We start from the raw sequence: 8,965 nt of genomic DNA, 5'->3' as shown, positions 1-8,965 counted from the left end.
AGAGAGAGAGAGAGAGAGAGAGAGAGAGAGAGAGAGAGAGAGAGACAGAGAGACAGAGAGAGAGAGAGAGAGAGAGAGAGAGACAGAGAGAGAAAGCCATCTAACTCCCAGAGAAGGATCAGGTGAACTGCCAGAATGATGTTGATTCCTTAAACCTAGAAAGATTCATCTTGTCTAAATAGTAATTTCTTATAGTTTTAAATGATGATGCCTAATTTGCTCCTTTTCTACAAAAGATTTTAAAAGGAAGGATGAGATGGAGGTGAATGGGTAGTCATATCCAGCAATGATTCCTCTGGATTAAGTCCATTCCAGTATAATTTTTAGTTAAGGAACATATAATAATACAAGGCAACATGCTATATAATAATAAGTTAATATTGTGTAGTAGAAAGAACTCAGCACCTGGAACTAAGGACCCTAGGACTTAATTCAAACTCTAGAACTAATTTAGCATGTAGAACTAGCTAGGTTATGCAGTGGCTAGAATGCCTGGCCTAGAGTCAGAAAGACTCATCTTCCTGAGTTCAAATCCAACCTCAGACATTAACTACTAATTATATGACCCTGGGCAAATCATTTAACCCTGGTTGCTTCCATTTTCTCACCTGTCAAATGAGCTAGAGAAGGCTATGGCAAACCATTCCAGTATCTCTGCCAAGAAAATCTCATATAGGGTCATAAAGAGTCAAACATGACTGAAAAATGAAACAACAGAAAGAACTTGATATCTGTGTTTGTCTCATTCTGCCAAGAAATAGGAAGCATGATTTATCATCCATCAGTCTTCCAGAGCTATAACTGGTCATTGTATTGGTCTTGGATTTTGTCTTTCACAGTAGTTTTCCTTATTGCAATTTTGAAATTATTGTATATGTACATTGTTATTTTATATAAAAGTAAGTTATTTTTATTATCATTCTGCTCACTTTACACTTGTTATTCCCATTTTACAAATGAATGAAATGAGGAACAAGAGAGGTTAATGTGATTTATTGTTATAATTTGTAGAAAAAAATGGGGCACCAGTACATTGTTAGTGGCATTGTGAACTAATCCAACCATTCTGAAGGACAATTTGGAACTATGCCCAAAAGGCTATAAAACTGTGCCTACCCTTTGGTCCTGTAATAATACTACTGCCGGTTCTATATCCCAAAAAGATCATAAAAAAGGGAAGGATCCTATTTATACAAAAATATTTATAGCAGCTCTTTTTATGGTGGCAAAAAAAACCTCAGAGGATATACATCAGTTAGGGAATGGCTGAACAAATTGTACATGATGGTGATAGAATATTATTGTGCCATGAGAAACAATGAGCAGTATAATTTCAGAAAAAAATTGGAAAGACCTACATGAACTGATGCAAAGCAAAATAAACAGAACCAGGAGAACACTGTACATAGCAATAGCAATATTGTATGATTATCAACTACAAAAGGCTTAGTTACTCTGAGCAATGCAATCCAGGACACTCTGATAGAGAATGCTATCCACATCCAGAGAAAGAACTGTTGGAGTCAGAATGTAGATCAAAGCATACAATTTTTCACTTTAGTTTATTTGTTTTTATTTGGGGATTTTGGTTTTATCTGAATATTCTCTTATAATAATGACCAATATGGAAGATTGTTTTGCATGATCATACATGTAAAACCAAGATCAAATTACTTATCATCTCTAAGATGGGGAAGGAAGGGAAGGGGAGAGAGAGAGACAATTTGGATCTTATAAGTTCAGAAAACATATGTTAAAATTTGTTATTACTTGTAATTGGGGGGAAAAACTACCTTTTAAAAAACAAAAAAATAATTATTTTTCAGAAATTAAAAATCACCAGATGGTCTTTAATCTTTGTAAAATTAATTTTTCTCTTTGTTGTTAGACTCTTATATACCCTGATCCATACACTCAGCTGCCAAAGGGATTTTCCTCAATCCCAAATCCAACCACATCTTCCCCTTACTCAATAAAATCCACTAGCTCCACGTTATTTCCTGCATCACATCTAAACTCTTTACTCTTTTAAAGCCCTTCACAACTTAGACCCAATCTATCTGCATAGCTCCAAAACAGGTTGTTGTTGAGTCGTGTTCAACTCTTCAGGACCCTGTGGATCAGAACATGCTAACAGCGTCCATGGGGTTTTATTGGCAAAGATACTGGAGTGCTTTGCTGTTTCCCTCTCCATCTCATAACACATTACTCTCTGACAAATTCTAGGGTCCAGCCAAAATGGATTTCTCTCTGTTCCCCACATATCTGCCATCTCTGTGCCTTTGTGATGGGTAAAACTGATTCCCTCCTCAACTCTGCCTCATAGAATTCCTAACTTCCTTTGAGACAGCTCAAGAACCACCTTCAGATAATAATAAAATGGAAAATAATAACTAACATATAGCATTTTAAAGGTTACAGAACACCTTATGGATATGGGTTGCTGTTTTTTTGATAATCAGTTTTTATTTGTCCCAAAAGTTCTAGTGTACTTTTTATTTATTTGTTTGTTTAAAACCTTTACCTTCCATCTTAGCATCAATACTATGTATTGGTTCCAAGGTAGAAGAGCAGTAAGGGCTAGGTAATGGGGGTTAAGTGACTTGTCCAGGGTCACCCAGCTAGGAAGTATCTGAGGCCGGATTTGAACCCAGGACCTCCCATCTCTGAGCCTCTCAATCCACTAAACCACTAGCTGCCCCCTTTAAAAACAAACAAACAAACAAACAAAAAACCTTACCTTTCTCTTAGAATCACTACTATACATTGGTTCCAAAGGAGAAGAATGGTAAGGGCTAGGGGAAGTGGGTTAAGTGGCTTGCCCAGAATAGCTTGGAAGTATCTGAGGTCATCAGTGCAGTTTTTAAAAAAGGTTTACTTAGTATTAACATTTGGAACAATTTGCATAATAACTTAAATTAAGGTTGGTTTTTTTTTTAATTTGAGCTATTGAAGTTTAGAAGCTGCAGTAAGACTTTTGGAAGAACCTCTCTATTATTTTATTAGTCCCTCACAACACTGAGGTAGATGCTGTTATTATCGGCATTTTACAGATGAGGAAACGGAGGCTGAGAGAGGTTAAGTGATTTGCCCAGGGTCACACGGTTAACTAATATCTGAGGGAAGATTCCATCTCCAAGCTTTTTGATTCTAAGTCCAGTGTTCTAGCACAACGCCTTTTCTGAGCTTCCAACCACCAGTGCCCTCCCTGCCCTCAGTACCTTATAATATATGTGTTTCTGTATAATAAACATGTATATTACATATATACATATGCACACAATATGTATATATATATTATACATTACATGTAATGTATATATTAAACACATATACTTACACACCCATATAATATATATAGGTGTATATATTATATAATATTATATATAATATAGTAAATAAGCATATTACATATACACACCTATATAATATGTATATAGGTGTATATATTATATGTACTTATGTATTTGTGAATGTATATAAAATATACATGTAGGGTGTATATAATAGAATATATGCATGTGTGTATTAGATGTATAAGATGTGTGTTAACCATAGTACATATATGCACGTATGTATGTAATACATACGTGCATATATAATATAGGTGTGTTGTGTGTTGGACCTATATTACACATATACCCACATGTGTGCATAATGTATATTATATAATGTTATATGTGTATACTATATCTACATATCACATGATCACACATAATATATAGGTATGCCTGTTATATAATATATGTGTATTATGTATGTCTACGTGTATAATACGTGCATCTATGTGTATTAGTATGGGAATATACTTAGAATAATATGTAATGTAACATTATATTATATTACAATATCATATACTATATAATCAAATATATTACAATGTAATATAATATACACAGAAATATATATGTGTATCTATCCTGTATATACTTATCACCTGTCTATGTTGCCAAACAGAGCACAAAGTCCTTAGGCTCGTCTGCTTTTTAGTACTTGTCTCCGCAGTGCCAAGCTCTGCTCCTGCCGCCCACGGGGCACCTGGAGGGCTCCGTCGCTCAAGCTGAACACGCTGACACTCTCGCATCAAAAATGGACTTGAACAATTTCACTGAATGTTAGAACCCGAGAAGCCTTGACAAAGGTAGGATGGCATAGACACAGTAGAGGAAGAAACCACTGCCTTTGAAGTCCAAGGACCCGGGTTTGAATTCTGCCTCTTATCTTTATTCACTCTTTGATATTCCCTAAGTCCCTTGATTTCTCTGGGCTTCCATTTTTTCACATGTAAAACCAAGAGTTTGGAGTGCTTTTATCTTATGGACTGTTCCTGTCTTAAATACAATGAAACGGATGATCTAGTCTAAACTCATTTTATAAGAGATCCAGAGAAGTCAAATGTCTTGTTTAGGGTCATACAGTTAGTAAGTGATACAGCAAGGAACACAGCCCAGGCCTCCTGGTCCTCAATCCAGTGCACCTTCCCATTATTTCAATGTATCATCCACAGGACAGCAAAGTGAAGCAGTGGAACTCCAGTCTGGAGTTAGAAAGACTTTGAGTTCAAATCCAGCCTCAGATATTTCCTAGCTGTGTGACCCTGGGCAAATCACTTAACCTTGGTTGCCTCAGTTTCCTCATTTGTCAAATGATCTGGGAAAGGAAATGGCAAACCACTCCAGAATCTTTAGATACTTTAGATACTTCCTAGCTATGCGACTCTGGGTAAGTCGCTTAACCCTAGTTGCCTCAGTTTCCTCATTTGTCAAATGATCTGGGAAAGGAAATGGCAAACCACTCCAGAATCTTTAGACTTAGACACTTCCTAGCTGTGTGACCCTGGGCAAGTCATTTAACCCTGTCTGCTTCAGCTTCCTCATCTGTAATATGAGCTGGCGAAGGAAATGACAAATCTTTCCAGTATTTTTTCCAAGAAAACCCCAAATGGGGTCACAGAGTTAAATATGACTGAAATGACTCAATAACAACAACAGAAACAGGAACCCTTCCCTTCTCCTACCCAAATCTCCAAATTCCAGAGCTTGGAGCAATAGTGGAATTCACTGTATATTGGTGAGAGTTCTGGCTAGTTCACACGGTAAGGAATACCCATGGGGAATTAATTTCCCTCACAGGGTGATATAGGTTGAAAATAGAGGAAAGGGAGAGGGAAAATTCACACAGATATGAGAAACTAACCAGACAGAAATATACTGGTTAAGAAGACAAACCCAAGAAGGACCCAATGTCCTCTTCCCTCCTTCCTTTCTTCCTTTCCTCCCTCCTTTCATCCCTGTTAGAAGTAGATGGTCCAGCTGGTGCCAAATGTAAACTCTACATAAATATTCACTCTGGGTCTACGACCTTATGTTGAGTGTTGTCATCCAAAGACTTTGTTTACAGTTTAGTTTAGAAAACAGGAATCGATACCAGAAGGCAGAGAAATAGACTGTGAGAGTGTTGGGCTGAGCCATCATCCTGACTGTTTTTGGAATAAAAACACTTCCAGGAAAGCTTCACACACACACACACACACACACACACACACACACACACACACCCCATCAGACAGTGTTAAGAAGCCCTCCATGGAGGCAAAAGGGATTTCCAAAAATTTTTGTTGTTGTTGTTTAGTCATTTCAGTCAAGTCTGACTCTTCTTGATCCCATTGGGAGTTTTCTTGGCAGAGATACTAGAATGGTTTGTCATTTCCTTCTCCAGCTCATTTTATAGATAAAGAAACTGAGGCAAACAGGGGTAAGTGACTTGCCTGGGGTCATACAGCTAGTCTGAGAGCAGATTTGAACTCAGGAAGACAAATCTTCCTGACTCCAGCCCAGGCACTCTAAGCACTGTGCCACTTAGCCTAAAACATGGTTATAGATAAATGACATCTTCTTAGATTCTAGGCTTGTAGACCTAGAAGAGCAAGAGGGAACCACAGAGAACATTTAGTTCAGCTCTTTCATTTTATAGAGAAGGAAGCAAAGCCCTGGGGAGGTTAGATGAACTGCCCAGGGCGACATAGGCTGTAAATCATCAGAGGCAAGATTTGGACCTGGGTCTTTTTGAGCATCAATATTCTTTTTCCATTCTTTTTCCATTAAATCACTCTGTAGTACATTCAATGGGTTCCTAGAGCAGCTGCTATGATCCCCACCTTAGATTAGATGTGGTGGATTGATATAGAAGAAACATAAAATAGTCTCTGTCTTCAAGGTATTCACTATCTTGTTGGAGAAACCAAAGATATACACATGAGATAGGAAACAACATGATAATTTATGACTAAGTGTGAAAATAGGTGATATGGATGATCTGTGCCATTAGAATTCAGAGGAAGGAATATGGCGTGGAATAGTCAGTGAAGGTTCCATGGAGGAGAAGCCTCAAAGGACAGGTAATATTGAATGTGACAGAAGTGACAGTTAAATTCTTATAAAGATCAATTATTTCCTTGGTTTGGGTACACCCTCCACCTCATGGATAGGTCACAAGTCCTATCTATGGCTCAGTGGATGGTCTTCAAAAATAACTCTCCCTAAGGGGGCAGCTGGGTAGCTCAGTGGAGTGAGAGTCAGGCCTAGAGACAGGAGGTCCTAGGTTCAAACCTGGCCTCAGCCACTTCCCAGCTGTGTGACCCTGGGCAAGTCACTTGACCCCCATTGCCCACCCTTACCACTCTTCCACCTATGAGACAATACACCGAAATTAAGGGTTTAAAAAAAATAGCTCTCCCTAAAATCTCAAATCATTCTGTGGTCAACTTAGTAATGAATATTTAGGCTGGTCCTCATATAAAGGACATACTTTGAACCCATATTCAAGACCATTGTAGTTTGGTAGGACTTGGCCAGAGCTTGGGCTCTAAACCCAAGGACAAGTCTAGGCCATCGTGAGACATCAGAAAAGGACATTACTAAAGTAGCTAGGTGGCTCAGTGGCTTGAGAGCAAGGTCTGGAGACAGGAGGTCCTGGGTTCAAATCTGTCTGCAGATACTTCCTAGCTGTGTGACCCTGGGCAAGTCACTTAACCCCCATTTTCTAGCCCTTGCCACTCTTTTGCCTTGGAACTGATCTACAGTATTGATTCTAAAACTAAAGGTAAGGATTTTGTTATTTTTTTAAAAGGGCGCTTATGTTGAACAGCAAAATCAATTATATTATTGAGATGAGGGTCAAGTGATACTCTGTGAAATACTCAGAGAGTCAGAATCATTAGGAATTTTTCTATTGATGAGTCTCTAGAATGTTAGCAATAGAAAAGACCAAAGGGGTCAGGTAAGTGGCTCCATGGATTGAGAGCCAAGCTCAGAGATGGGAGGTCCTGGGTTCAGATCTGGCATCAGATACTTCCTAGTTGTGTGACCATAGGCAAGTCACTTAACCCTCATTGCCTAGCCCAGTGGTTCCCAAACTTTTTTGGCCTACCGCCCCCTTTCCAGAAAAAATATAACTTAGCCTCCTGGAAATTGATTTTTTTAAATTTTATTAGCAATTAATAGGAAAGATAAATGCACCTGTGGCCATCACCGCCCTCCTGGATCGCCGCAGCACCCACTTTGGGAATCACTGGCCTAGCCTTTAACCCTCTTCTGCATTGGAAACAATGCACAGTATTGATTTTAAGATGAAAGGTAAGAGTTTTAAGGGAAAAAAAAAAGACTTGAGTGCTTGTCTAGTCCAACTCTCTCATATTATTCATGGCCCAATTCAACAATTCAATTCCATATGTATTTGTCAAGTATTGACTGTGTACCATGTGCTTTTTTAAGTGTCAGAAACAGGGAGGGATCATGGAAACTATATATCTCTAGGGCAAAAGCTGATTCCTTTCCCCCATGCCCCAAGAAAAGTGCTATTTGACTTTTTTTTTTTTAACCTTACCTTCTGTCTTAGAATTGATACTAAGAAGAGTGGTAAGAGCTAAGCAACTAGGGGTTAAATGATTTGCCCAAGGTCATACAATTAAAAAGTATCTGAAGTTGGATTTGAACCTAGGACCTCCTGTCTCCAGGCTTGGCTCTCTAGCTACAGAACCACCTCACTGTTATGCCTTTAGGCTGTCTTTGAATACAGATGTTAGTTCTTTATGTGTCCATTGTTTTATAAAGATGACTATTTTATGTATTGAAGCCTATGACCCTTACTGATGTAAGGGAATCTGGTGGTAATCCTTAGAAGAGAGAAAAAGACTAAAGTTCACAGATTCAACCTTCCTGGGTAGAAATAAGAAAAGTGAGAAGTCTCCAAAGTATACCCAAATCCTTTGTGTCAAAAAGGAACCCGTGACACAAGTATTTTATAAAATGTTTAATAAATTGGAAAATGCTATATAAGTGTTATTAAATGTGATCTATTAATTTTCAGTTCTTCAATGGTTTTCTCTGGCTATACTATATTACTAATATCTACCTTTTTTTCCCATCTATATACTATACACAAAACCCAGTGGTTAAATCTCCTTTGTTTTGAGTTATACTCCAATTATATATTAGTCTATATTCCCAACTAAATTATAAACTCCTTGAGGTCAGGAACTGGGACTTAGCCATGCCTCAATCAATAAATGGGCAAGGGACATGAATAGGCAATTTTCAGATAAAGAAATCAAAGCTATCAATAAGCACATGAGAAAGTCTTCTAAATCTCTAATAATTAGAGAAATGCAAATCAAAACAACTCTGAGGTATCACCTCACACCTAGCAGATAGGCTAAAATGATAGCGGGGGAGAGTAATGAATGTTGGAGGGGATGTGTCAAAATTGGGACATTAATGCATTGCTGGTGGAGTTGTGAACTGATTCAACCATTCTGGATGCCAATTTGGAACTATGCCCAAAGAGCTTTAAAAGACTATCTGCCTTTTGATCCAGCCAGAGCACTGCTTAGTTTATACCCCAAAGAGATAATAAGGAAAAAGACTTGTACAAAAATATTTTTTTTGTGTGGTGGCAAAAATTTGGA

This window comes from Gracilinanus agilis, chromosome 2 (genome assembly GCF_016433145.1).
Source record: "Gracilinanus agilis isolate LMUSP501 chromosome 2, AgileGrace, whole genome shotgun sequence".
Lineage (NCBI taxonomy): Eukaryota > Metazoa > Chordata > Mammalia > Didelphimorphia > Didelphidae > Gracilinanus > Gracilinanus agilis.
This window is presented reverse-complemented; position numbering follows the sequence as displayed.